Source organism: Hyperolius riggenbachi, chromosome 3, assembly GCF_040937935.1.
Source record: "Hyperolius riggenbachi isolate aHypRig1 chromosome 3, aHypRig1.pri, whole genome shotgun sequence".
NCBI lineage: Eukaryota > Metazoa > Chordata > Amphibia > Anura > Hyperoliidae > Hyperolius > Hyperolius riggenbachi.
In genome coordinates, this window is record NC_090648.1 from 231,726,581 (window position 1) to 231,746,064 (window position 19,484).

Sequence of the window (19,484 nt, forward strand, 5' to 3'; positions counted from 1 at the left end):
CTGCATTTCATCTTTGCTCTAAAACATTATTTACAGCATATTATACGCAACCAGGATTTTTTTTTTACTAGACCAGCATTCGAAGGGTTACACACAGAGCTTGAAAGTTCAGTGCAGTAAAATGGAGATGCATCCAAACTTTAGATAATGTTATCTTGTTTACTTAAATGTATCAAGTGAGGAATGTGACACATTCTCTGACTGCGGAGAAGCTGCTGGAGACAGAGAGACACTGAAAGCATGTCTGCCTGCAAAACAGCAATGAATAAAACCAGTTATTAATAAAATGCAAATTCATCTCACAAAGCAAAAAACTGTACTTTTGGAAACCTATAACTTCTAAATGAATAATAATACTTATGCAAATATGCAAATATGATAACCGTAAGGCATATAAAAAGTAGGTAAACATGTTTTTATTGAATATTATGTCAGGGTTTTAAACCGCTTTAAATTTGAGCTACAAGAAGGCCTTGTCATAACAGTCATTAGCCAGTTGGAGGATCAATTATCTGCTACTGAGACAGATACTGACACTGGTCAGTACATTTTTCTACAGAACATCTTGAACCTCTTGAGATTTCAATGCTCCCGGCAAAGACACAAGGCACCTCTTGCTTTATATATCACAGCAGTCTCCAAACAAAACCAAGGCTCCTCCATGTTTCTCAGAAGAAGGTGTTGTGTTTTTTTTCTTTCAAAGCTCCACTTTTTCAACAGTGTACATAGAGCTGATGTGACTTCCTGAAAAACCTCAGTCCCGTCTCATCTGTCCAAAAGACATTATCTCAGTATTAAATGTTCCTGTAAAAAAAAAAGGGCACAGGAGATTGGTGCTAATAGAATATTGGTAAAATTACTGATATTCTACCTCTTAATTCCAATAGTAAAATATCAGTAATCTTAAATGATATTTTATTATGAATTAACCTTAACCTACTCTATATCTATGCCTAGCCCTTAACCCTCCCACTACTGATACCTAACCCTTAACTCTCCCTCTACCTATCCCTAAACCTTAACCCCTCCTCCTAGGTGGCCACAAACAAGAAACCTCAAATTGTGCTGCTCTGACTGTAACTCAGGACCATGCCCCCTTTGCCCAGGACCTGGTCCCCCATGATGGCAACGCTTCAAGGGCCACTGGCGTAACAATAGGGGATGCGACCCCTGCCCCGCAGGAAGTCACGTCAGAGACTAGAGTGGGGAACGCACGCTGGACCGCACGGAAGAGGGAAGGAAGGTATGTATCAGCCGCTGCCCGCCGCTGCCCGTACACTTATTAAGCTGGAGGGGAGCGCAGAGGGGAGAGCCCCGAGGTGAGGGAGGGGGGGGGACCTTCCCCCCTCCCTGCCGACTGTGGGCATGGCTTTCCCCTCGTGCTGCGTCCCCTCCAGCCCCCCAAAACGGCCATGAGTGGGGCCCGGTGGGGCCTAGTTACGCCCCTGGCAAGGGCTATTGTTACCCCCCTGCTAGGGTTCTTGGCTGTGTAGCTACATTAATGGGGACCAATAAATCTTCATCATTTTAGAATCTCTTTGTAGTATACCGTAAGTAACATTTTACCTCATTTCACACTGCTTTCTTAGTATTACCTGATGACATTTCTAAGGCATGCAGGTATACATGGTGTGATTGCTTTTACATGCGGTCAGATGGCATAAACACTTTTTCAATTAGCTCTAAGTTACCTACACATTTGTTCAAGGTAGTACACCTTTGAAAGTTTTATTCTTTTAAATACATTCGTTTTAGATGTTTTGACATGATTTCCCATTTATCAAACCTTTTGATAGTTCTTTCAACACTGCAGATTATGCCACCGTATGACATTGAAAAGACGTTCCCTTCACTATCCTTTAATTATGATGCTTTCGCTCTGTATTGAGGTAGGGTTAGACTATAAGGGCCAATGTCACCGACACCTACTGAAGTTATTGATGGAAGAAAAGGGCCTTGAGAGCTTACTGTCGTTTTTATGAAATCCTCTCTCCTTTGAGTGACATACTGTACTTCACAGAAAAACTGCTGTAGGTTTTTCTAAGCCGTCACATGTGTATTTCATACCACCGGTATAAAATCATATATCACTCTTTCACATGATAGATGCATAAATTGACTTCTAATATACAACCCTTAGGTAAGATTAAATGTTCTTGATTTATATCTATAGCTTCGTAGAGATTAAAATAATCAGGGCCTCAACACTTTCTTCATTTATGGAGGGGATTTACGTTTACCAATAAATGTGCTGTAAAATTCAGTGTCATGCATTTTTTCGGCACAGCAAACACTATTTCCCCCAACTTAATGCATTTAATATGAGCAGTTAACTCCATAATAATGTTTATAACACTGATCTCTGCTACTTGCCTAATGTTGTTCAGAATACCATGGCAGTTGTATATTTTCCAAGGCAAGTTAACTCTACAGAGTTGCAATAGATATGCTATATACTGGTATACAGAACATACAACTGTTGCAGAGAATTCTCACTTTTTTACATCAGGACAGTAAATCCTGGAAATGTATCCTTATCCTGCAAAAATACTTCATAGTGTGTGAGACCAGCTAGCAGCTTGTATAGTGCAAAGCTTACTGCTTGAGTCCCCAAGAGATAATGTCCCAGTAGACAGGAGATGACAGAACATTTTTAGCTGCATTGAGTTATGATCTCATGCCTATGGGTAAATCACATATGTAATTTTCAGAATGATAACTGTGGCGCCCCAATAGAAAATGAGTGCAGTGCTGCTGTGTGAGGACGAATCCTTGCAGCCAGACAGTCAAATATGTAGAATAAACACAGCGCAAATATACTCTTCTGGGTAGATGATATGTTTGTCCACTCCTCCACCTGTATGCATTAAATGTGCAGATAGAGCAGACAGGGAGGCTTTTAGTGGAATATACACAGCCTACCCGCTCCTGTTTATCCCCTGAAGACGGCAGTAGCCGACACTAGTCGGGACAGGAGCGGGCAACATAGATACAGGATCGAGTTGAGGGGCCTGAGTACCACTTCGGGTGGGAAGCGCTACCAGCCAGGGAGGGTCCTAAGTGGATTAGAACCCTCTTAAAGTAAGTGCCTAACCTCGGATTGCCTGTATGTGCCTTTTTATCCAGCAATAAAACGTGTGTATATTCCACTAAAAGCCTCCCTGTCTGCTCTAACTGCACATTGAGTGCATACAGGTGGAGGAGTGGAGAAACATATCATCTACCCAGAAGAGTATATTTGCGCTGTGTTTATTCTACAAATCACATATGTAGACAGATTGTTCTCAGGGAGGATAATCAACTAGATATGTTTAAGTACATCTTATCAATAGGGATAAGCTCTTCAGACTGTCAAATTCAATTTTGACCAACAACTGTAATTTTGATGAATGTTTGCAAAACACTGGGGGTGAAGTTTCTGACCAATGTATATGGTGGGGCCACTGTGGTCACAAAAATCAGAGCAGACTGACCCTCCTAGTGACACAGATTGAATAATCAGCTCTCTTTTGTGCCCAGAAGTGGTCAACCAGATGTACACAAAGTCTGGTTGGCCACTGGATAGATAAACAAGGGTACTGATTTGCAACAGCTTTTTGTGAATCTGAGATTATTTACAGACACCCCATATCAATCAATTTGTTTAAAGGGACTCCGAGCAGTGCAGAAACTATGGGAAGATGCATATCATTTTAAAGCTCTCTTTCTCCTCTTTCCAATGATATATAAATCGCCGCCCTACGCCTTTTAATTTTTGCTATTTCGAGCTGCTGACTTTGAGAAAAAGTCGCCCTGTGTAATACAATGTAACTATGGAAAGATTGATATCATTTTAAAGCTCTCTTTCTCCTCTTTCTGACGACCCCTAAATCGTCCCCTTAACGCCTTTTAGTTCTTTCTATTTTCACAATCGAAATCGCGTCCGCGGCAATTTCAATCGTGAAAATAGCGAAAACTAAAAGGCGTAGGGTGGCGGTTTATATATCATTGGAAAGAGGAGAAAGAGAGCTTTAAAATTATATGCATCTTTCCATGGTTTTTGCACTGCTCGGAGTCCCTTTAAAGTGTAACTGTCGGGCATAAAATCAAAAAATCATTTCTTTATTTTTATCTGGTAAACAGGTAATAAGCATGCTAATCAGGCAATCCAAAAGTTAAAATCACTATTACTTTTCTTGTTTATAAATGATCATTCCCCAGTTTATTTGACTCTTATTTGGTACGTTGCCGCAAAAAAGAAGTTGCAGGGCATGCTGAGTTGTCCTTTTTCACAAGTCAGGAAAGGGCTACAAGGCCATTCTAAATTATTTCAAGTACCAGTGGCTACAGTACAAAGTATTATTAAAAAATACAAGATATTTTGCACTGTAGAAAATCTCACAGAATGTGGTAGGAAGCCAAAAGTGACGCCTGTGCTGGCCAGGAGGATAGTGAGAGAGGTGAAAAAGAATCCAAGGATCACCACCAAGGCCATCCTGGTGAATCTGGGCTTTGCTGGTGGTAATGTCTCAAGGCAGACAATTCAACGGACACTGCACACTGCTGGGTTCCACGGATGCAGACCTTCTCCAGATAAGGCACACAAAAGCTCACTTGGCCTTTGCAAATGCTCATCTGGACAAAGAAGAAGACTTCTGGTCTTCTGTGGTATGGTCAGATGAAACAAAAATGTAATTGTTTGGTCACAATGACAATGATGTTTCGTTCATTTGGCATAAAAAAGGAGAAGCCTACAACGCAAAGAACATCATCCCCACGGTCAAACATGGTGGTGGGAACCTAATGCTTTGGGGGTGTTTTTCAGCCAATGGACCAGGGAACCTAATCACAGTAAACGGCACAGTAAACGGCATGTGTGCCCCTGCTAAAACGCCGCTATCCCGCGGCTAAACGGGGGTCCCTTACCTCCCAAATCCCCTCATGGAGTCCCGGGATCTCTTCCTGGTGAGGCAGGGCTAATGGCCGCAGCCCTGCCTCCATGCGTGTCTATCAGCACGTATCTCCGCCTCTCCCCCGCCCCTCTCAGCCTTCCTTCTCTGAGAGGGGCGAGGGAGAGGCGGCGATGCGCCGCTGATAGACGGCGCAGAGAGGCAGGGCTGCAGCCGTTAGCCCTGCCTCAACAGCAGCAAAATCTACGACCAAGTTGGTCGTTGATTTTTCAGGCAGGGATTTGGGAGGTAAGGGACCCCCGTTTAGCCGCGGGATAGCGGCATTTTAGCAGGGGCACACATGCCCCTGCTGAATATACGCTCTGAAGTGAGATTTATTCTCGCTTCAGTGTCTCTTTAAGTGACAAGACAATATACTCTGTCTAGCACTGCGTAAAATTTCTGCACTATATCAAATACTAAATAATAATAATAATACTTTGAAAAATTCACCATGCTGATTAACCATATCTACCGTCAGTCATCAAGTGGTTAGGGAACCAATTGATAATGTGACCATTCAGGAACAATTGGGTCCCCCAGCTTTTCTGCTTTCATACAATATGAACTGAAAATTGAATTAAAAATATTATCGTTAAAAACAGTACCATTAATAGGCACTTTAAAGGGAACCTGAAGTGAGAAGTTTATCAAGGGTGCCATATTATTTAATTCCTTTTAATCAATGCCAGTTGCCTGGCAGCCCTGCTTAACTTTGACTGCAGTAGTGTCTGAATCACACACACCTGAAATCAGCATGCAACTAATCTTGTCGGATTTTTGTCAGAAACATTTGATCTGCATGCTTGTTCAGGGTCTATAGCTAAAAGTATTAGAGGCAGAGGCTCAGCAGGACTGCCAGGAAACTGTTTAAAATTAAATTAAATACATGTGTCAGCCTCTTTATCCCTCTCACTTTAGGTTGCCTTTAAGACTATTCCTGTCATACCAGTCAAACCTTCCTACCCACCCTTTTTTTTTAGAGTTCCCTATTGCATGAAAATCCTTTAGATTTTACAAAACCTCCAGCAAAACAGAATTCAGCAATTTTGCTCAGTTATCACTGCTCATTAGTAACCAAAAGGTAACAGCTGGACACTTTGTTCACTAATGTATAGTTGGATTGAATATGTCAACCTATGCCCAGAGCTGGTGTTTGTGAGATAATAATGTTGCTATCAATACAAACATTATTGTATGCTGGACTTTTGCAAAGGAGTTTTTACTGCTACTTTGCTACACAAGAGCACAATGTCATAGTTCTGTATTGTTCAGCCACAGCTCCGGCAATGATAGAGGTTTGGAATGAGGTCTGGTCTGAGTTCTGGCTGAGCGTACATTCTATTTCTAATACTCACTCACCATAACACAGTAATTAGAGATAGAGAAGCATCAAATAAATCCAAGCCAAGAAAGTTTTACTGTGCACCTTTAGACACAGAAAAGCGCATGATACGTCTCACTGGCCCTATCTTTCTAATTATGTTAATGAAATAAAGCAGAACTGAAACAATATCCTAAAACTCCAAAGATTTATCACAACCCTGATCTCTGTCTGTCACTTGGAGAAAAGAACGAGGGAACTTGATAAGGTACTTGCTTTAAATCATATTAATTAAATTAATGCTTTAGGAGCAAAACAGTTGCAGGTGATTAAATCTAGATCCGAATCATACAAATTAAACTCAGAAACAAGAAAATTTGCAAAGTAATGAAGAGAGCAGGAATCTGCAGTATCCATTCCAATATGACCGCAACATGAACAATTAAAAGACCACTATCTCGAAAAATTGTAAAGTGTACCAGAGATGACTAAATGCAAAATATTTATACATACCTGTGGCTTTCTCCAGCCCCCTCCTAACTGATCGCTCTGACGTTGTCTTCCTCCACCTTCCCGTTCTTCTTCTAGAAGCTAGAGATGGCCCGAACCTCCGATTTTAGGTTCGCGAACCTCCGCAAACGTTCGCGAACTTGTGAACGTTCACGAACCGCCATAGACTTTAATGGGGAGGCGAACTTTGAAAACTAGAAAAAATTATGATGACCACAAAAGTGATGGAAAAGATGTTTCAAGGGGTCCAACACCTAGAGGGGGCATGGATGAGTGGGATAGATGCCAAAAATCCCGGGAAAAAATCTTGATTTGACGCAAAGCAGCGTTTTAAGGGCAGAAATCACATTGAATGTTGAATTGCAGGCCTAAACTGCTTTACATCATCTTGCATGTGTATACATCTATCAGGAAGTGTAATTCCTCTTTCCTTCAAATGTAAGCAGAGTGGCGCAGTGGAAGTGTGCTGGGCCCATAACCCAGAGGTTGATGGATCGAAACCGTCCTCTGCTAGGCATGATTTCATTTTTGCACCTCGCTTTATTGCATGGGCAAAACGGTTTTTCATAGCCCTGTAAGAGAAAGTGTAATAGGGCCCTGCCGTAACATAGATATTACGGTAGGTAAGACTATTCCTTGTCCTTTCTTGTAGTTGAAGAGATGAGTGAACTGTGACACCACACTTAAAGTGAACCTTAAGCCAGGATAGATTTTCAAAATAAATATATTACCTAAATCCTGTGTCCCAGCCCTGCAATTTCGCCTGTGTTGCGCCGATCTGGAGGCTTTATTTACTGTGTTACCGGCAGGATGATTCCCTATAATTTATTCAAAATGGCGCTGCTGGCCGGAACTATTTCCAGGTCAGCCAGCGCTTGTTAGCTTCCTGCGTCTCCTGCCTCCTGGCTACGCTCGCTCATGCACTGCCTTGTCTGTTTCAGTGCACGAGCATAGTGTCCACAAAGCGCTGTTCCTGAGGCATAGCCGGAGCATCCGCTGACACTTCATTCAGTGGCTGGCTGAGTTTCGCATTCCTCAGATAGCAGAGCACTCGAGCGAGGAAAAAACATCAGCCGGCCACAGCTTCTGGGTAAAAAAGTTTGGTTTTTTTGTTGCACGCAGTACAGGTAGCGGCGCCAGCGGCAGTAAGACTCATCAAGGGAGGAAAGATTTATGTGTTTACAATCCTGGGTCATTCGCCATCAGGCGCCGTCAGGGCTGGCTGTCAGGGAGGATTTGTGGGAAACAGAGGACCAGATAAGAAAACAAACACTGCGGTAAGACTCTTATCAGCCTCCTCTATTGTGCACACTGTCAGGTTTAAAAAAAAAAAGTTTGGCTTAAGTGCCTCTTTAAAAACAAAACAAACAAAAAACAGCAAACAGAGAAGCTTCCCCATATTGGAGCATTGGATTTGGTAAAGTCTTAAGAAAATGTGTTGTAAGACACAAGTAAGCCTTAGGTTAGCAGGAATGGTTGCATGGCCACCTAGCTTTTCATCCTTCCCAAGCCAGCTAGGCTGTCTTCAGCCTGTAGTGTTGGTGGTATAGTGATTAGCATAACTGCCCTCCAAGCAGTTGACCTGGGTTCGATTCCTGGCCAATGTATGTGACCGTGCTTTTGACATCCTACAAATCCCTGGAAGACAAGATCCTCCTCCGAAGAAGGAGACGAAGGGAGGAAACTGTTGTGGGGTGCTATTTAAGGAATAACAATCAGCCAGGAGCAAGCTAACAAGCCTAACTAAGCTTTCCCTAGCAGAATCTGTCAGCAGCTGTACCTTCACTAATTACTGTAGGATGACGAGTGAGTAAAATGGCCAGAGAACCTTGCCTTTTATAAGGGAGGGGGGGCTCCAGCAGTGAGTGGAGTCTGATTGGCAACAATGAACCTGCTGACTGTGATGTAGAGAGTCAAAGTTGACCCTAATGGAGCATTATGGGGGCGAACCGAACTTCCGCAAAAGTTTGCCTTCGCTGGCGAACACGAACCACCCAAAGTTCGCCTGGAACTGTTCGCGGGCGAACCGTTCAGGCCATCTCTACTAGAAGCCTGTAAGTTTTGCCAGTTGGGGTAAGTCGTCAAATGCGCAGTGCAGCTGCGTGCGCTCTTCCTCCCCGTCTTGCCCCCGTGGCTGGGAGCATTCTGCTTTCCCATAGTACCACTTTTTGACCCTTCACTCTGAAGTCAGGATGGGTTAATGACATATTTAAAATTTAAAATATTTATGCCACAAAATGTTCAAAAATGTCATAGATAAATTTGCAATACCACATATGTCAGGCCTCTCTGAGGCCTGGCGTTCTTTTTGGTCTGGCAGGAAGAATGGTGTCGCTGCAAAGTGGAGTCCTTGGCAATGTGGCACATTCGATTGAGATATTGTGACAATCTGTCAGCTAGAGCATGGAGAACTGATCACATGATTACCTGCAGTACCACCACTAATGCAGATAAATGAGAGCAAGGTAATCAGTATCTTTCTGATGGTATATCAACGGAAGGCTCACTACTGAAGTTAGGGCCTGAAACGATCAGATAAGATCAGTGTCACACCCAGCACCTTGATTATTGGGGATCCGCAGAATCACCAATAATACAAGGACAGACCCGATTATATAGCAATCTGCGGAATTGCTAATAATGCGGGCTGAACAAAACAGGGTAGGAGACACACAACAAATGCGATAACAATAAATGCAGCAAAATACAACGTAGTGGAAATATTCACCACACTGCGATTCCTCAGAGGTGTGGTTACCTCTGAATGGAAACCCTGTGTGTGAGATCCTCCAAAAGGCAGTGGAGGAGTCTCAGCCTCTAGCAGTAACGGTCTGCTAGGGCAAGCGTCTCGGAGAGGTAAACCTCAGAGAGAACCCTACAGTGGGAGACGTTCCACTGGAGAGAGAAAGGTCAGACAGATCGAGGTTCAGCAACAGTACAGGTCGCGACAGTGCAAAGGCATGAGACGAGAGAATAGTCAGAAACCAAGCCAATAGTCGATAACGGTACGGGCTGGCAAAGTACAGAAACAGAAGGCTGATTCAGAGTCGGTAAACAGGCAGGGTCGGCAACTTGAATCAGATAGGCAGAGATACAAAACGATTAGAGTAAAGGATAGTCAGGGATAGCCAGTCATACACAGGTAAACAATCAGATACAATCCTAAACTGAGGTGTGAAGTCCTTGGTTTTGACACCTGGGAACTAGCCTAAGGTCTGAGCGCTAACACAGAAGTATTCACGACAGCAGACAACTTGCTACTGACCAGCAAGTCCTATATGTAGCCAGAGAGCTGCCCAGCACCGCCCCAGAGCCCCAGCCAATCCAAACTTCTGCTGGAGTCAGCTGACCGGCCTGGTCAGCTGACTCCCCTTCCAGAGGCATAAAGTTCCTCCTCGCGCGTGTGCGCGTAATGCGGAGACTCTGAGCCGGCGAGGGAGCGGGCGACCCCCCAAGCTGCAACTGTGCGGCGGAGTCCGCCGAGCTCACGGACTCCGCCGCCTGCCCTACTCCACCCGCCGGAAAGGATGCGGAGGCTCCTGTTTGTGATGCGGAATCCGCCACCACGTGTGTTCTGGCGGCGGTTCCGCTACCTCTTACAGATATACCACATATTACTGACAAGAGCATGCAGTACTAATGGAGCTACAGTAGTATTACTCTTCCGCTGCAGTATGCTGCTTTGCTATGGAAAGGGGGAGCTAGTGGTTTGCTGTCACAGGGCTATAGTTATATCCCTGTTTATATGCCCCCCCCCCCCCCCCCATACCAGAATTAAAGCCTACCTGAACTGAGAGGCACATGGAGACTGCCATATTTATTTCCTTTTAAACACTACAAATTGCCAAATTCACAGAGGTGCTTTTCTCAGACATGGATGACATTTGCTTTATACTCCTCCTCTCACTGCTTGATGAAGCGGGGTCACACCCATGAAACGCGTTGTGCAATATCTCATGGAGTGCATCAATAATAAAAGTATTTGTGTTGTAACCTGACACATTCATTTGTCATATCCTTTGGAATGGTTTAGGGTCCACCTCCACACCATTTCCATGTTTTAAAAATGTTACCTCCCTTTATACTTTTGGCGCCTCATACTACTTTGTACTGCATCGACCCACCCTAGGTGGAAGGGCGGAAATCCTCATATTTCTTCCTATCTACAGACTTCTTAATCCTGAGTGGGGACAGGCTTGTTCTCCCCACCTACCTATACAGTGGTTACCTAAGGGGTAACCCTGGTTTGTGAGTATCCATTTATTTATTCCAATTTTCTCACTCTTCCAATACACACTACATACACCATATTGAACTCTCGACCTGGCTGTCCTGCTGATCCTTTGCCTCTAATGCTTTTAGCCATAGACCCTGAACAAGCATGCCATAAGTTGTTTCTGAAGTCTGACTGTGCTTGCCTGATGCTTGTTTTAGGTGTTTGATTCAGACACTACTGCAGCCAAAGAGATCAATAATACTGCAAGGCAAATGGAAATGTTTAAAAGAAAATAAATATGGCAGCCTACATATTCCTCTTAGGTCAGGTGTACTTTAAGTTGCCCTGGCGTCTCAAAATATGTAAATTAAGTACAATAATTAAGTAGCCACCTGCCTCCAGTTACATCAATTAAACAACCATGTTCCCCCAGAAACAAGAATAAAGTAGCCATGTTCCCCAAAGTACAAGAACTAAGTAGCCACGTGTCCCCAGATAAAATAGTTTAATAGCCTTGTACCCCCTGCTTAAAAAAATAAGTAGCCAGGGGCCTCCCAGATACAAGAATTAAGTAGCCATGTGAGCCCCAAGAATAGCAGTATAAGGTATCCACATGTTCCCCAGATAGCAGGATGAGGTAGCCATGTATTCCTCCCAGATAACAGTATAAGGTAGCTATGTCTGTCCCTACAGATTGAAGAATTAACACAGTTTCCTACTTGCTAACTGTTTTTCATGTGTGCACAAGACAAGTTTTTTTTAACCACTTGCCGACCGCGCACTCATACCACGTGTCGGCAAAGTGGCAGCTGCAGGACCAGCGACGCAGTACTGCGTCGCCAGCTGCAGGCTGATTAATCAGGAAGCAGCCGCTCGCGCGAGCGGCTGCTTCCTGTCAATTCACGGCGGGGGGCTCCGTGAATAGCCTGCGGGCCGCCGATGGCGGCTCGCAGGCTAAATGTAAACACAAGCGGAAATAATCCGCTTTGTTTACATTGTACGGCGCTGCTTCGCAGCAGCGCCGTAAGGCAGATCGGCGATCCCCGGCCAATCATCGGCCGGGGATCGCCGCCATGTGACAGGGGACAGCCTGTCACTGGCTGTACAGGACGGATAGCGTCCTGTGCAGCCCCGATCCCCAGAGGAGACAGATAGGAGAGGGAGGGGGAGAATGTCGCCGCGGAGGGGGGCTTTGAGGTGCCCCCCCCCCCCGCAACACCCATCAGGCAGGAGCGATCAGACCCCCCCAGCACATCATCCCCCTAGTGGGGAAAAAAGGGGGGCGATCTGGTCGCTCTGCCTGCACCCTGATCAGTGCTGGGGGCTGCACAGCCCACCCAGCACAGATCACCTAAAACAGCGCTGGTCCTTAAAGGGATACTGTAGGGGGGTCAGGGGAAAATGAGTTGAACTTACCCGGGGCTTCTAACGGTCCCCCGCAGACATCCTGTGTTGGCGCAGCCACTCACCGATGCTCCGGCCCCGCCTCCGGTTCACTTCTGGAATTTCAGACTTTAAAGTCTGAAAACCACTGCGCCTGCGTTGCCGTGTCCTCGATCCCGCTGATGTCATCAAGAGCGCACAGCGCAGGCCCAGTATGGTCTGTGTCTGCGCAGTACACTCCTGGTGACCTCAGCGGGAGCGAGGACACGGGCGTGCAGGCGCAGTGATTTTCTGACTTTAAAGTCAGAAATTCCAGAAGTGAACTGGAGGGGGGCCGAAGCATCGGTGAGTGGCTGCGCCAACACAGGATGTCTGTGGGGGACCATTAGAAGCCCCTGGTAAGTTCAGCTCATTTTCCCCTGACCCCCCTACAGTATCCCTTTAAGGGGGGGTAAAGGGTGGGTCCTCAAGTGGTTAATGTGGCTGCATTTCCATGCACTTTCTTTTCCATGACAATCTTTTTAACGCCTATTCTTTTGGACCTTTTTTTTAATAAGGCAACTGTATACCATAACTTCAGTACAATTTGTATACAGCAAGGTTTTGTAAATATGTTAAGTTTTAAATACGTTGAATCTCAATAATAATGCTTCCCAAGATAACCTTCAATGAAATTAAAATCACACCTATTAACAGTTATGTAGAATTCCTTCTTAATCAGCAATTTTATAATTAGCTACATGGTTCGTTAGCTGTTGCTGGACAGGCTGCCACACTGGAACATCATCAAATATAAAAAGATGTTAAGTATGTTTTCTTTGCATTAACAGCATATTAAAGTTTAATGGTGTCTGCAAAAAACAAGAAACCTTTTACGCATTAACAAAGATACAAAGGCAAAAACATAATAGTTACTATAAATAATGTTCTTTAAGTTAGATACAAGTTGCATAGTTACTTGTTCTATGGGTATTATGTTCTTTAAGTTAGATAAATAGTTATTCTAGTAGACAATTTACATTCAAAGCCATGTTACACTTCTTTATCCTCAAGCAAAACATCTTGTGTCACCCCAGCCACAGCAGGTCCCCTTTTCTATAAAAAAAAAATATATATATTTAATTTCATAGGTCTCCAGGAAAAGCCAGGAGAGTTCCAGGTGTGTCTAGCATACCTACCTTCTGTCTGTTCTAAATAAAGTATATGGTGGTGGCAGACAGTAAGGGGTTTCACCCAGCAAAGCTGGCACACTCTTTAGAGAACAATGGACTGTAGATGGGATTCCATCCTGTATTTTTTATTTGGATCCTCTGTTCAGCTGCTGTCTGCTATGTATCCTGAGGATCCAAGTTGCTGTGTCAGCCTATTCCCTAACTCTTATTCAAACTCATCCTTGATTTCACTCTTCATTGCCTATATGCTCCATATTAACAATGATGAGTGGGACCCAGAGTGAGGCTGAAAGAGTTCACAGCAGAGGGAGGACCCAGGTGACATTGTGCTGAGTAGGAATGATCAATGAGATGCTAATAAATTCAGTTTGCATGCAAATGACATGCAAATTGAATGCAGCTTGCAATTGGGCCAATCAAAAACACCAGGAAGTGCATTTGGTTGACCCAGCTCCAAACTTCTTACAGTTTCCACGCAAGCTTTAATTATTTGCCTCTCATTGACCATCTCTGCTGAGAGCTCTGCTGAGAACTCTGCTGAGCCCCTGTAGGAAAGGTGGGTGAAGATCAACTGAAGACAGGAGACCCAGCAGCAGAACCTATAGAGGTAGCTTCCCCATTCAATCAGTTATGAATGCAGCTGCAAGACTCATCCATTCTTCGCACCACTCCGTAGCCACATCTCCCCTCTGTAAATCCCTGCACTGGCTCCCTATCCGATTCAGGATAAGTTCAAGATTCTATGCCTAGCGTATACTGTAAATCTGTGCACAAGACCTTCCCTACCTACATCTTGGAGCTTGTTCACAGATCCGCACCCTCATCCTCACCGACCCATGCAATTCCCACTCCCCTGTGCGCCTGCAGGATTTCTCAAGAGCCGCCCCCATCCTCTGGAACTCCCTTCCAACGCCCATCAGACTTGCTCCCTCCTTCAACACATTCAACCAAGCCATCAAAACCCACTTTTTTAAGATGGCCTACCCACCCCCTACCACACAGTAACTTTCTACTGATTATTTATTTCATAGCTCTACCTTGTTCCCGCCCCCCCTCCCCCCTTAGATTGTAAGCTTCTGGCAGGGTCCTCCTTCCCTAGTGTAGTCTACATGATCATGTGCTCCTTTCCTATGACAGCCTGTACTTGTATCCCTGGGCCTACCTAGCCAGCCCATAATCGCATGATCATGTATCATCAGGGCCGGATTTACCACTCAGGAGCCTGTAGGCACAGACGTTCTAGTGCCCTAAGCCCCGCCTCTCAACACAGGCCACACCCCAAGTTAAAAATATTCTGAACGCTAATCTCTGCGTCATGACGTTAACAATCCTTAGAATTTTACACTCTAATCACTGTGTCATGTCACTAACAAATACATGAAACAGTGATTAGAGTGTAAGATCCTAAGGACAGTTAGTGACATGACTCAGGAAATAGAGTACAGAATATTTTTAAGGATAAGGGCCAGTTTCCACTAGGAGCCACGGCCATTTTTGATTCTGGCCGCCCCCGTTCTGCAAATACGCAGCCCAAATTGCTAAGCCATGCCATGTCAATAGGTTTTCAATTGCATGCTGCAGCATGCCATCCAGATTTGCATAGTTGTACAATCTGGACGACAATGGCATTGAGAAGATAGGCAGGTAGCATTTCCCCGCCCCTCTCACCTGCGGGGAAATGCTGCAGATTTGTTCCAGATTTAGCACTAATGGAAATGGGCCCTTATGGTGTAAGCTCCAGAGGTCAGTAATGTCAGGTAGGGATAAAGGCCAGAGCAGTGAAGTAGGAGGAGTAGAGAGCAGTGAAGTTGGGGATGAGCAGCATAGAGCAGTGAAGCTGGTGGATGAAGAGGACAGAGAAATGAAGCAGGAGGATGAGGTGGCCAGAACAGTAAAGCAGGAGGATAAGAAGCACATAACTGTAAAGCAGGAGGATAAGAAGCACATAACAGTAAAGCAGGAGGATGAGGAGGACAGAACTGTAAAGCAGGAGGATAAGAAGGACATAACAGTAAAGCAGGAGGATAAGAAGGACATGACAGTAAAGCAGGAGGATGAGGAGGACAGGACAGTAAAACAGGAGGATGAGGAGGACAGGATAGTAAAGCAGGAAGATGAGGAAGACAGAACAGTAATGTAGGAGGATAAGGAGGACAGGACAGTAAAGCAGGAGGATGAGGAGGACAGGACAGTAAAGCAGGAGGATGAGGAGGACAGGACAGTAAAGCAGGAGGATAAGGAGGACAGGATAGTAAAGCAGGAAGATGAGGAAGACAGAACAGTAATGTAGGAGGATAAGGAGGACAGGACAGTAAAGCAGGAGGATGAGGAGGACAGGACAGTAAAGCAGGAGGATGAGAAGGACAGAACAGTAAAGCTGGAGGATGAGGAAGACATAACAGTAAAGCTGGAGGATGAGGAAGACAGAACAGTAAAGTAAGTGGATGAGGAGGACAGAACATTGAAGAATGATGGGAGTGAAGGACAGAGCATTGAAGTAGGACATGGATCACCTTGAAGTTGTGGCTGTGCTGAGTGTTGTACTACAACGACATCATCCAGCTGCAGAGCAGTAGTTCAGCCAGCCAGCAGCTGCTTGGAGGCCTCCCCCCCGTTAAGGATCACAGCTGGGCTGGGGGCTGCCCCCCTCCTTGCACTGCTCCAGGAATTCAGTGAGCAGGTCTGTCTGTGCCTCGGAAAGCAGACACTCCAGCACGTGCAGGGCCAGTGTGTACGAAGCTGTCTGCCGGTTTCCTGTGGGTCTTCTGGCTGGGGCTGTGGATGCTTCCCTCCAAACGCGGAGGGCATGAAGGACGAGTTGCCATCACTGCAGGGGTCTGCCTGTCGGCATGTGGAAGCTTTGTCCTGGGCTGGGGTCTAGGCGGACCTCTGCACGCTGCGATGGAATAAGTGGCTGGAGCAACAGGAAGCTGCTGACGAATCTCCCTTCAGAACAGCTTCTTCCTGGTCTTCTCCTTCCGCCCCGGCATCTCTGATCTACGCACACCTGAGGGGATCGCGGGTGGGGTTAGCGGAGCGGCGGCTTGCTACATGATTGCAGGGAAGGGAGAAAGTCGGGAGGTAGGAGGAGGGGAGCCGCCTGTCGCACACAAGGCGCCTGTAGGCACGTGCCTACAGTGCCTTATGGTAAATCCGGCCCTGTGTATCATGTATATAGCTTTTGTTCTACGTTGTATAACGTTGTTACGTCTGTGTAACGATTGTGTAATTATTTCCGTGGTCAGCACACAGGATGCGCGCTGACACTGCGGAAATCCCCCACAAGCGTATAATCGGAGAGAGCACAGCAATGGTGCTATGCACCTGTAGAAGGGAATTCCTGCCGGCAGATGGAGCTGTGAAGAACAGAGGAACAACTTCTCTGTACTGCCACAGATGCCAGATAGGAATTGTATGAGGGGAAGCAATGCAGGGCAAGATAGCCCTTAAAGAGAGAGAGCACAGAGACAAGATGTATGTGTGTCCACCAATCTAGTCGCCACCCAGCGACGATGAACACACAACAGTGAAGACCAAGTGGGAAAGCAATCGCAAGAGATGGCGATTGCTAACAGCGACACAAGACTGAATAAGCACAGAGAAGGAATGTATGTATGTCCACCAATTTAGTCACCACCCAGCGACCGTGAACACACAACAGCGGAAACCAAGTGAGAACGCAATTGCCAGAGATGACGATTGCTAACAGCGAAACAAGACTGAGTAAGCACAGAGATAGAATGTATGTGTGTCCACCAATCTAGTTGCCACCCAGCGACGGTGAACGCACAACAACGGAAATGAAGTGGAAGCGCAATCGCAAGTGTAGCGATTGCCAATAGTGACACAAGACTGAACTAGACCGAGCACAAGTATAAAGAAAGAGCACAGGGACAGAATGAATGTGTGTCCACCAATCTAGTCGCCACCCAGCGACGGTGAACACGCATCAGCAGAAACAAAGTATGAATGCAATCGCCAGACTGGCGATTGCCAACAGACACAAGACTGAGCAGGACAGAGCACGAGAGTAGCAAAAGGCCCAGCAAGCAACAACAATAAGAACATCAAGGAAAATAACAAATGCTAGCTAAACGCGAACACCGCACTCATTTGCAACAGCGAACACATTTAATCACGATCACCGCGCGTTAGGCGCCCAGTGATAAGCGTGCCACTCTAACCAACCAAAGTACACAAACACGAAATAGAGAACGCGAATGCTTGCTAAACGGATACCTCACCGAGCCTACAGCAAGCGTTCGTACCAGACAAGACAGACAGACAGATGGGGCTACCAGTAGAAACCGCTGCTCTGGCTAGTACCCCTAAGGCAGAATATAGAAGGAACCACCACTGCGACCGCTAGAGCTGATGCGATCCAGACAGACAAACAGATGGGGCTACCACTAGCAACCGCTGCTCTGGTTAGCACCCCTAAGGTAGAATACAGAAGGAAGCACTGCCGCTACCACTTGGGCGTATGCAATCCAGACCGATGGAGCAGCCAGCAGCAACTGCAGCTCTGGCCTACACTCCCAGACAGACAGAACAATTTCCTGTCGACCGCCGCTGGCGACAAGACAATCGAGGCAGAGAAACAGAACAAGGCAATACGAGTAATACAACCTGACTGCACTAGAAGGAATGCCTAGTGCAGTCCCAGGGAACTACTCTAAGATAATCTTTAGCAAACAATAGCAAGGCTGACACTTCAGGAGTGTTTTAGCAGTAACAAACCATCATGACCAGCAAAGGATCCTGGGAGAACATGGTATTTATACTGCAAGCCTTCAAAGGAGGCAGCTAGGCAATTTGCATGCCAAGTGTATGCAAATTCCTCAGTAGCAGAGCAAGTCAAAAACTTGCAAAGTAAAGACAGGTCTCTTTTCCAGAGACCTGCAGCCCTCAGACTTAAGGAATGGTTAAACAGCTGTCTGCCTGTGCAGACAGCTGAGTGGATTATTGCAGTCTGTCACTCTTGTATCATCATATATGTATGTATGTATATATATATATATATATATATATATATATATATATATATATACAGTGGAGGAAATAATTATTTGACCCCTCACTGATTTTGTAAGTTTGTCCAAAGAGAAAGAAATGAAAAGTCTCAGAACAGTATCATTTCAATGGTAGGTTTATTTTAACAGTGGCAGATAGCACATCAAAAGGAAAATCTAAAAAATAACCTTAAATAAAAGATAGCAACTGATTTGCATTTCATTGAGTGAAATACGTTTTTGAACCCTCTAACAATAAAAGACTTAATACTTAGTGGGAAAAACCCTTGTTTGCAAGCACAGAGGTCAAACGTTTCTTGTAATTGATGACCAAGTTTGCACACATTTTAGGAGGAATGTTGGTCCACTCCTCTTTGCAGATCATCTCTAAATCCCTAAGGTTTCGAGGCTGTCTCTGTGCAACTCTGAGCTTGAGCTCCCTCCATACGTTTTCTATTGGATTAAGGTCCGGAGACTGAATAGGCCACTCCATGACCTTAATGTGCTTCTTCTTGAGCCACTACTTTGTTGCCTTTGCTGTATGTATTGGGTCATTGTCGTGCTGGAACACCCATCTACGACCCACTTTCAGTTTCCTGGCAGATGGAAGGAGGTTGTCGTTCAGGATTTCACGATACATGGCTCCGTCCATTTTCCCCTTAATGCGATTAAGGTTTCCTGTGCCCTTAGCAGAAAAACACCCCCAAAGCAAAATGTTTCCACCCCCATGCTTGACGGTGGGGACGGTGTTTTGGGGGTCATAGGCAGCATTTTTCTTCCTCCAAACACAGCGAGTTGAGTTAATGCCAAAGAGCTCTATTTTGGTCTCATCAGACCACAGCACCTTCTCCCAGTCACTCACAGAATCATTCAGGTGTTCATTGGCAAACTTCAGACGGGCCTGCACATGTGCCTTCTTGAGCAGGGGGACCTTGCGAG

At 45.4% G+C, this 19,484-nt stretch overlaps 1 long non-coding RNA gene across 1 annotated transcript in view; it reads right to left on the bottom strand.

Annotated features, from left to right (window-relative positions):
- Positions 1 to 449: 449 nt before the first annotated feature.
- LOC137561342 (uncharacterized) overlaps positions 450 to 19,484 on the bottom strand; it is a 48,972-nt gene continuing 29,937 nt past the window's right edge. Inside the window, exon 3 of the long non-coding RNA XR_011029975.1 lies at positions 450 to 804. This is a non-coding gene — a long non-coding RNA (uncharacterized lncRNA). The remainder of the gene's footprint in view (positions 805 to 19,484) is intronic.